General features: G+C 36.0%; 1 long non-coding RNA gene across 1 annotated transcript in view; it reads left to right on the top strand.

Moving 5' to 3' along the window:
* Positions 1-205: 205 nt before the first annotated feature.
* Positions 206-11352, top strand: part of LOC106147167 — a 107262-nt gene continuing 96115 nt past the window's right edge. The window contains exon 1 of the long non-coding RNA XR_001231948.1: positions 206-677. This is a non-coding gene — a long non-coding RNA (uncharacterized LOC106147167). The remainder of the gene's footprint in view (positions 678-11352) is intronic.

Here is an 11352-nt window from a genome sequence, read left to right on the forward strand (position 1 = left end):
AGTAGTGCTGCCTCTCAGGTTATAGGAGATCTGCTCCTAAAGTATGTCTTTTCTGGAATCTCTTTTCAACAGGAGCTGTTCTGTGCCAGGCCTGTGGAATGTTGCCTATGTGTGCTCAGGTAACTTAATCTCTTCATGGCCTTGGGACAGCTCTTCTCTGGATTTCTGAGGCATTTCTCTTCCACTTCCTGTAGGACAGATTGCAGACTGCTCAGCAGACCTGGAGTTTGAATTCTTTCTTTGTCTCTGTAGTCGTCTTTTGCAGGAGATCTTACAGAGCTTAGGGCTCTCTTTCTTGCAGGGTGCTTACCTTTTCTGTGCTTTAATTTTGAAAGTGTTCCCATGCAGACATCTGAGATAAATATGAAGCACAAAGTAAACTTTTCCTGCCTTGGAGGGTCAGCCCCAGGCACCGTCCGTGTGCTGTGACTGAACACAGTTGCTTCACATGATTTTGTCAAGTTTTTGTTATTTACAGAAGGAGTTCATGGCCGATGCCCATCTGAACACTTTATAGCCAAGGCTGAATGTTGCTTATTGCTTTCCCTGACTGTCACATTATTCAGACTTCACTGTAATGTGGCTTTCTATGGACACTGGACCTGCAGCATCATGAGTGCCCCAGGCGTATCTCAGGCACTGTTTGCTCTCTTCATAGCCTCTACTGCTTTGCACGGGTAAGTGTTGGTTTGCCCCCTCATTGCCTGCTTTCCTCACTAGAATGCAAACTCTGTGGCAGCCATATTTCCCAGCTTGGTGACTGCTGTGCTTTCAGGACTGGCACAGTGACTGACACTGGGCGGTGGAAGAATATTGGCTTAAAGGCCTGTAGGTGTAGCTCAGTTGTAAACGTGAATTTGGGTTCAATCCCCAACTTCAAAAACACATGGGGAAAAAAATTCATTAAATGAATGAAGAGAACAGAAAGTTGCTAAGTTTCTTAAACCCTGGGTAAATGAGGGACTTATTAAAAAATTCTGGCTGATGAACCATGGAACAATTCACCGGAATCAGGTTTACATTTCAGATATCTAAATAAGTTTGCTCGTCCTGAACACCCTCGTGTATGCACCCTTGTACCTGGCATTGTGAAAATGTACTCATCTGATTTTGAAGAAATTAAACATAGAATGTTTGTCTTTAGTTTACTTAGTTGTATTTCATTTAGTAATCCAAATTTTAATGATGTATTATAGAAGCATGAAATATATTCTACATTCTATGACTAGATCTATTTGGAGAAATTTTATGGTGACTTCTACAGGATTGAATATTATTTCTACTCACTGAAATAATTTTGGCAATTAAGTAATTGTATTTTATAAATTAATTTTGTTTCTGAAACTTTTAAAGTTTGAAGAATAAAAAGATGAGAAATAATTTTTAGAAACAGATAACAATCTAAAATAATTTTAATGTTTTCTATTATACATTTTGATTATTTATCCATGGAGCATAAAAATTTTTATTTTGTTTAAATTGTTAAGTTATCTCTCCATAAAGTCATAGAATTCTGATAATTTCAGCATTCTTTCCAAATAAAATTACCTTACCATTTCAGATAACTTACACACTTTTAACTTACACACTTTCTTTCACATTGATATTGTTTCAGTCTTTGATGACTAAGTACTTATAATGAACAAAAACCAAATAAAGATGTATAATTTTAGTTCTTACTATATATTTGTAGTCACTGTCAGCATAGAAAATATTGGAAACAATTTTCAGTCACAAAATAGACTTAGAAGGTTAGAGTTGTGCACCAATATTAGAGTTTAAAGAGAAGTATTTTGCTTAAAGTTTCTAGGTCAGAATTTTTCCTGCAGTATTTTTTGCAGTTGGGAAATATTCTTTCTAGAGTAGTAACATGGAAGAGCTTGTGTAAAGCTATGTAAACTAGTGATTTAAAAATGCACAATTACAAGTTGAGTGTGGTGGCACATGCCTGTAATCCCAGCGTTTGAGAGGCTGAGTCAGGAGGATCATTGCAAATTTGAGACCAGCTTGGGCTACAAAGTGAGCTCAAGGTCAGCCTGAATTGTATAACAAAACCCTGTCTCAAAAAGACAAAAACATACATAATTACAAGCTCAGTTTTGACTTTGTTCTGTGTATTAAATGCCTAAGAGATCAATGAATGCTTTTGTAGCATCTGCTGAAAAATGACACGCCATGCTTCAGATGTGCTGAAGAGAAAGGAGTGGCTTTCTTAGCGCTCTTCTGTGACCAGCTGAGAAGCAGTAAGAACAACAGCAAGATGTGCACACGAGAGGACTGGATGGTAAACTCACAGGGTTTGAGAAATATGACACAAGATGCCCTTGAGTGTGTTTAGTAAAGCAAGATCTTAAAAGTTTCAATGTTGGAGCAATGAGATGGTGAATAGACTGTCTCAGTGTGCTGAGCCAGGATCAGATGTGCTTAAGGAGCAAGTTTCCTTAACACATGTTAAATGGAAAGCAATTTTCAGAAAGAAGCTCTTTATTTCATGAAGTATTCATTTCAATTAAGATAAAACCAGAGTCAGATTTAGCAAAGATACAGTAAGCTAGATTCAGTAAATTCTGCTTATGGTGGGGAAGCTACCCCAAGCATACTAGAATTGACTTTAAGAATTTTACATTCCTTGCCAATCAGCTCTGTAGCTTTTAAACACCGTAGGTGCTCTCTTTTCTGCAGTTTCATCTAGAATAGGACGTAGTTTACTTTATGTTTTTTTTTTTTTTTTTTTTTGGTTTTGGTTTTTCTCCGGTACCAGGAACCGAACTCACGACCTTACGCTTGCCAGGCAGGCGCTTTGCCGCTGAGCTAAATCCCCAGCCCCTACTTTATGTTAATGGATATGAATCTTACTTAAAAGGCTGACCATGTGTGCACGTGGCATGTGAGAGACAAACGGGAAATTCTGAACTGAGATCTTCCTCAGCTGTAGTAAAACATACCTCTGACTCATGTGTATGTTATGGGGTGACAGGTCCGTACTTGAGAAAACTGGAGCATGCTTGTCAGTGTATAATGGACACAGACCTTCCCCTAGTGAATATTCTATTGCTCCTCAGAACTGCCGAAGCACACTGCACCGTCTTCACTGTGGAAGGCTGGAGATTTGCTTGTGCTCAGTCAGGCTTTACAGGGACTTTCACCAGCTTTCTTGAAATTGTGTAGCAATACTGGCGTTCCTCATTTCAGAAGCATAAGTAGAGCACAAGAATGATTTTAAAAGCCAGCCTCAGTTTTTTGTAACTTATGTTTGTTAATTGGCTGAGTTTAGAAAAGATGGCCAAAGGAGTTTCAATACAAAGTGAGTTTTGAGTAAGAATCTTGAGGAACTGAAGGCGCTGACCGTCTGGACATGTAGGAGAGCGTGCTGGAGCTGGAATGTAGCAGATGCACTGGTCATGGACCTAGTGTACATCATGTGCCTTATGCATAATTCATTCATTCATTCATTCATTTACTTTTTAATTCCATTCCATATCCATTTATCATTTATTTACACTTGAATACTGGCTATTTATTAGATTTTGAGATACGTAGAGGAAGCTAAGATGAACCATGCATGGTAATCATATAAATTTTATGGAATTCTAAGCTTAAAATTCAATCATGAATAAAAATATTTGAAATACTAATAGGTCACTTGCTTATGTTGCTGCAACTACAAGGTTTTCTGCAATTCCTAGAACCCATCAGACACAACATTGTATAATCAGATTTTACTCTTCTTCACTCCGGCTAAAATGCTATGTCCCCAGGGAGCGACAAGTTCTTAATCACCATTATTTTACACTTAAAACTTATCATCTAACATAGTACATAGTGTATTTATTTTCTCTCTTGTTCTCATTAGTTTATTTATTTTTATTTCTATTTTTCCAATACCTACAACAGTTCTTGACTTATGATAAATGCTCTATAAGTACTTATGGTTAAAACAGCAAATGTATTAAATGAGAAATGCAAAGTGCAGAACAATGTGCCTGTGTGCCATACACTTCTGATAGAGAAGACAAAGGATAGTGGGATGTGGACTTCAGGGGCAGTGGAGAAACCCACCGGGTGAAGAGATCATAAATGGCGCAGATGCACACCAAATAGGGCACAGTTGGGTGTAGTTTACTCAATGAAAATCAAATATTTAAGAAACTGGGAAAATGTTTTCATAGTTTAGAACAAAACTGTGGAGAACTCAATTGCTTGGTCAAGAAATTTAGACATGAAATGTCAAATAGTGTGATACCTAAGAATAATGGCATGATTTACACTCCAGAATTCTATGATAGTATAAAGCTAGAGTGAAATAAAAGTAGAGATTCATGACTTTAAAGACAGCCTAAGATAAGGCTGACCCAAGGACGCGGGAGGACAGGTAAAAATCAAGTGCTTCATAAACATCTATGTTTTTCAGATCTGTGTTTTTCTTAAAGATATATATGGTAGCAATAATAAATCAATATGACTAAGTACAGTAAAAGCAAAGTTTTCATTGTCAACCAGCTTATCAGATACAGGTGTGTTTTTTAATTTTCTCCTTAAATTTATAAATCTATATCCCACTAAAAATAGGATTATCACTGTACTTACTATTTTGCAATTTAATTTATTTTATGGCATCATTCCATATTAATTCATTTGTGGTGATATGTTATAATTGTTTTAACCCATTCAGTTTAAGCAGATTTTTTTTGATGCTTGCCAGGCTGGTGCTGCACCACTGAGCTAAATCCCCAGCTCCTAAGTAGATAATGATTTATTTTATCTTTTTATTTTTAATAGATAATAAATATTTGTAATTAAAAAGATTTTAAGATATTGCTCTATTTTTATTGCTTTTGGCTTTGAATTCTTTTTTTCACAAGGTTCATAGATGACTTAGTACTTGAAAGCTAGCCTTTATTTTCCTTTGTCCAATTTAGAATTTCTAACAGTGTTAGAGAAAACTGAAAACCAAATTATGTGTTCCAGTGATCTACTGTGGTGTAACACACCATCTTCAAAACTAGGGCTCTACGCTGTGATTTGTTATTTCTTTCTGGTTCTGTGGGTTGACTGGACATTAGTGGTCATTTCCCACTTGGAATTTGCTATTGCAAAAGATGACTCAGGGCTCGGAGTCACCTGATAGCTCTGCTGGTGTCTGAGATGAATTCTTCACTCATGGTCAGGTTCCCCAGTGCTCCTTCTCTCACATTACTCCTTTCTTCTCCAAATGGTTTGGGCTTCAAGAATGGCAGAAGTTTTTTCCACACATTGTTTCAAAAAGCAGGAAATAGGTGGCTAGGGCGGTGAAGAGCTCTGGCCAGAATGAGTACACTATACATCTGCCATTTTCTTTTGGTAAGAATAGTCAAATTCTATTGGTCAAACAGAATTTCAAAAAGGTGGAGAGTTCAATGCTTGATGAAGGAGAGGCAAGTTCACACTGTCCAAGAACATATGCAATGGGAAATGTTGGAGTGACTCTTTTGGAAAATGCCATCTGCCATGTTATGTTACATGTGTTGTCTGTTATGAGTAGAGTTTCCATCCCATTCTATGACAAGCACTCCTATGTATCACCTAACTGTGTCACAGTTGCAAAATGAACCCAGCACCAATAGTTTGCCCTGTCACTATATTGCTTGTGCTCAAGATTCTCCACAGTTTCTCTCTATGTATTAACCATGCTGGATATATACACATAATAATTCTTCCCATGAATATTAAGTGCCTACTGTGTGTCTAGTCCTTGGATCTTCAGAGATGAGTATTACACACATCACATCCTCAGAATGTCTATAATCCAACAAATGAAGCAGGGAAAACAATCTAAGGAAACATAAGTGATGAAGGCATGATAGGAGAAGGCATTTCAGGGTATGGTGGAGAAAAAGGAGCTGTAGTCACCAGAAGTCTCATAGTGGAGATGACAGAAACTTGAGGTTGGGTATAAATTAGAGTTTCTCAATGGTTAAAGTATGGCAGGGCATTTGTGAGAAGGAGAAAAGGATGGAGATGATAGATGTTCTGAGGAGTCACGAGTAACTTTGCACGTCAGAAAAATGAAATTCTATAGCGATGATATGAGTACTGAACAGGGTCGGGGTATAAGGTCAGTGGCAGTAGATCATATTAGATTCTCTTTCTTGGTGAAAAATAATGACCTATATTAAAAATAAATGAGATGTAAGTCAAATAGAAAAAGGTTTGAAGGTAGAGTTTATGAGTTTTTTTCACTGGTTGCTTGAGTGATTGGGTGATACAGAATCTAGAATGACTCAGAAGGTCTGTGAGGTCACTACTGGCTAGAAAATTCTACTATCGAATAAAGGAGCATAGCAGGAAAAGCAAGACTGGAAGTATATGTGTTTGAAACATCACTGCAAAACTTCAAGTGGGGACCATCAAGATTAGTTCCATCAAGATTCTTAAGCTCAAAGCATGGATCTAGGACCCAACAGAGGGTCTGAGCTCAGGGAACTCATTAAGTGGGAGCTGGACCTGAAGAAGAGTCCAGTGTGAAGATCAGAGAGCAGGGAGGCAAACCAGGAAGGCTGTCACAGGGAGATGTGGATGGATAAAGTTGCAAGAGGGCAGAAGCAAGTAGGGTAAAAGTTCTGGAGAGGTCAGGCAACTTGTGCCTGCAATCTACTCCATGTGGGTGTTGAGGAATTGCCAGTACTTTTGCCAGAGCCTGCACAGTGCAGTTATGTTAGCCAAGTCCAAGGTGTGAGAAAAGGTGAGAGAGGAGAAGCTATTGCTAAACAGTTTGGTTACTTTCAATATTTACTTATATGTTTGTGTAAATGCCAGTTTTAGTGTCATTCTTTTCACATTTGAATGTACAGCAAACTCTGTTCTGTAGTTCATGATATGCAGTTTTACAGATGTGGTATTTCTGATAAACGTGTTTCTCTAAATGTGTTTGAGGGTTGATTTGTGACCTGTTTGCCCTCCCATATGCTGTCTTATCTAGGGGAAGTTAACTTACTGTCCTATCTCAAAATACAAACTTTCTTGGTTGTTGTAACATCCTGTCATGAATAGTAGTGTGTTGGGAAGGGATAGGCAGCACTGACAAAGAATACAGATTTTGAGAATGAGTATGGGATTGTGTATTGCATGAGGACGTTCCGAAAACAACTTGGACTTATTTGAGCTGTGTAATTTCTTTTGTGTAAATTCCGGTTGCATTTAGAGTATGGAATGGACAAGGAAATAACTCCTACTATGTTCTCACATATAAATTATCTGATCAGACAGTCACAAATGCCCTGAAAGGAAGTACTATTATCCTATTATCTCTACTTACACATGGGAATGTCGAGGACTGAAAGGTTAAATTATTTGCTGAACATTGCACTGCTAATTAAATATCCAAATTTTGGGTGAAAAACTTTTTTCAATAACCCTAAACTTTCAAACTGTGGGCAACCCTATTCTTACCAACATATGAGACTTATGTATAGTCTTGGATTTTGTGTCCAGTGTCTTAGATTACAGCTGGAAGTATTCTATTATCTGGTGTCTTCCTCTCATGTATTTCATATATCAGTCAAGATTCTTTTGATTGTCAATAAAATTTTAAGTCAAATAGGCTTAAGAAAAAAAAAGACAATTTGTTGATTGACATAGCTGAAAGGTCTGGATACTGGAATTCAGACATAGCTGGTTCTAGGTGTCTTACGAAAGGTAAAAAGGTATCACTCTGGTCATCTCTTTCATGGTAATGGCTTTTGTCTTAGACAGGTTTTCCTCATGTAGTGACAAACTTCTCCACATACTTCCTGGCATTGTTCTGATTGGTCAACTTCAGTACTGATCACTGGGATGATGGAGGTGTACTCTCTAATTGGCCAGGCCCAAGTCACATACTTGCCTGTCTTTTGAACTAGGGCTTCCCTTAAATCATGGCAATTAGGAATGGGGAAGGTTATGTCTGTGTGGGAAACTCAGGATGCTATTAGAAAAGAAGGTAGGGAATCCTGGATAGTCACAAAAATAGATTCTGCCCCTCCTTTGCTGAGTATTATCCCACTGGCCTTCTGCACTGGTCAGTATTGTAGCTACAATTATGAAATAATTTTTTTGCTTGCTATTTCCTTTGCATGTGTCATTCCAGTACAGTTATTCTCCCAAATACATTTTTTCCAGAAACACTGAGGAAAATGCTTGTTTTTTCTGAAGGATATGATATGATATGATATGATATATACATATATATATATATATATCATATCATATATATGTTATATTGTCTATGTATTATAAAAATAATTTAAAAATTTTTGCCATAGATTCAACATCTGGGAATATATCTTATTATTTTATGTAAATATTCAAAACCTAGAGAACAGGAATCTGTATGCAAAGTGGTTACCATTTAACTGTGAAAGGATCATCCTAGCCCTCCTACCAGGCCACCCACCCAAAGACTAAATCTGGGGAAAGTCATTCTGTAAAATTTTTATGACTCTATTGACCACATCAATAACCTGAGCCCATCAGAAAGGACAGGCCTCTCAGCTTTTCAGGGGAAAACTCAGGAAACTCCGAGTGCATCCCCGGGCTGCGTTAAAGTACTCGTTCACTCGTGCTATGTTCTCGTAAGGATTTTGGGGGACCTGCCTTGCAACACTTCCCCTCCCTAATTGATAAATGAAGTTCAAGTTCCTGTTCGACTGCAGTTTCACTTCTTCTCTTCCTTTATATTTCTGTTACTTATTGTCATTCATTCCTTTTGCGGTTGTCCTTCTCTGACCCGAAGTCATCACTCTTGCTTCTCTTGGTTACTTCTCCATTTCTTGAGTTAATATCATTAACTCTAATTGACCGCACAGTTTCTAACAATGCTTGAGACACAGGAATAAAAGTTATTGTAATAGTTATGTTCTCTCTTAGTCTGGGATATATTGTTATCACTGTGAATCAGAGAAAAATAAACCTCAGTAATTCTCTTTCTAGAAATGCACTATAAACAAAGCAAGCAAATTAATGTAGAAATTCTCATAAGCATGTACTTAATCTTTCTTTATCCCACAGTAAATAGGAGAAAGTTTTTCTTTCAATGAGACATTTCCAGGGTAGTATTTTTTTTTTAGCATAAAGAAAAATCCCTTCTATAAAATTTGCATTCCCATAAAAATGTTTCCCTAAATAATTTTAAAGTCAGGCTGAGGACACAGCTCAGTGGCACAGCACCTGCCTGGCAAGTGCAACATCCTCAGTTGAACTGCAGCACCAAAGTAACCTACAAAACTAATGATATTCTTAAAATTTTATGGATTTTAATGTAACTTGCTACTTAATAGACCCTTTATTTGCTAATTCTAAATCTAACTGAAAAATTAAATCTTCTTGTGTTACAGGAAATCTAAATGAAATCATATGGTTTTTTCTATTATATTCAATTGTTTATTAATAAAAAAAATTCATTGAACAGTTCTAGACCTAATTTTTTTCTTATTTAATTCTTATGTAACCACTGAATTGTATAAAGAAGAATGAGAAAATTATTTCATCTTTAAATTTGCATCTTGGCAGATTTAGTGGCACATGCCCATAATCCCCGCACTCTAGAGGCTGAAGCAGGAAGATCACTGTGAATTCTAGCAGAGCCTGGGTTTCATAAACAAGTTCAAGGCCAAGCTGAACTACATAGTGAGGTCCTGTCTCAAAACAAAATGAAACAAAACAAAACAAATTGCATCTAAAGCAATTAGTTTTTAAATTTTTTTTATTTTAAAGAGAAAAAAATAACAAAACAACAACAGTGAAGACCACAAAACAATACAAAATCAATACAGGATTTCAAAACAAGATGATAGGAATTAACAATGGTTGTTATATTACATATTGTTATCTTCAGCGAAGTTGATCAGATTGCCAGATGTAAGACAGCAAGATTGATCAAACAGTTAAAAATAATAAGTAATAAAAAACTGGAAATGATACAGAGCTTCATTATACAAGATGGTAGGAATTTAACAATAGTTGTTATAAGCAATTGGATTTTTAAATTTTAAAACAATTAAAAATTTGTAATAAAAGTAGTTTTTATTATATTTCACTCTTAAAATTATCTAGTTTTACTTTCCATTATTTTTATTATCTTTGTGTTATCTTCATAAATTGCTATATTTCATAAGTGACTGTATCTTCCTATTTTTTCACAACGAGGAACAGGAAAGTAGAAATGAAAATAAATAAAAATGTGATGCTTTAGCAATGCTTTTGGTGCTACAATGAAAGCACCTTGTTTTGTGTATAAGATATTTAACTTTTCTTGACAGAATAGCATGCTTATAGAGAGATTTTCCTACACTTAGAGTCTGATATCTTGTATTGTAGTATCACAGAAAGCAAAATCTGCACTGGATACAATGGAGAGGTGAGAATGAAGAGTAGTGATATTCTGGCTGGAGTAGTGATAAATATTACTTTGTATTTCTTATCCTACTTTGAGAAAATCTTAGCTCAATAAGGGTGAAAGCAAAACAAGATAGGATAAAACCCTATCCTGCTTTTGATATGTGATTGAAAACGTTGAATACTTTTAAGTTCTTTTCTTCATTTTTTCTTAGTGTTGTCATCATTTAATGTACTCAATTCTTTCCAAAACTCTCACCTGTCACAGTTGAGAATGGCAATGACAAGATAGACATAATCAAAATAATGTGTCCTAAAAGATGACTATCATACTGTGTTTAAAGTATAGTAATAGGGCATATGTCCTTTACATGGAAAAGGTGCTCTTGCATTATGTGTATGTAGCCCAGGTGTAACTCACATGTGAACATTTTTCAGAATATGACACATATATGCATAAGTTCTGCATTAGATAAAGAGATTCCTGAAACAATATAGCATATTTTTTGTATTAGTCATTTACAGTGAGGACTCAAAGTCTTATGCAATCTCACCAGGTGTGTAGCCTTATCTAAAGATACTCAGGGGCATCTTAGGTCTGCACAGCCACATGAGACAGGAAGCCAACAACTTTGACATCAGTACAATTGAAAAGTGCAAGAAGAGGCTCCAATTCTATACAAGCAGAACACTCACAAAGGGTTAGTGATTCTTTATTTTATATATCATCTATCTATCTATCTATCTATCTATCTATCTATCTATCTATCATCTTCTATGTATCATTTATCTATGTATCATCTATCTATCTATCTATCTATCTATCTATCTATCTATCTATGTATCTATCTATCTTCTGTGTATCATCTATCATCTATCTATCATCTATCTATCTATCTATCTATCTATCTATCTATCTAACTATCTATCTATCTATCTATCTTCTATGTATCATTTATCTATGTATCATCTATCTATCTATCTATCTATCTATCTATCTAT

Source organism: Chinchilla lanigera, unplaced genomic scaffold (assembly GCF_000276665.1).
Source record: "Chinchilla lanigera isolate Chin_1 unplaced genomic scaffold, ChiLan1.0 scaffold00007, whole genome shotgun sequence".
NCBI lineage: Eukaryota > Metazoa > Chordata > Mammalia > Rodentia > Chinchillidae > Chinchilla > Chinchilla lanigera.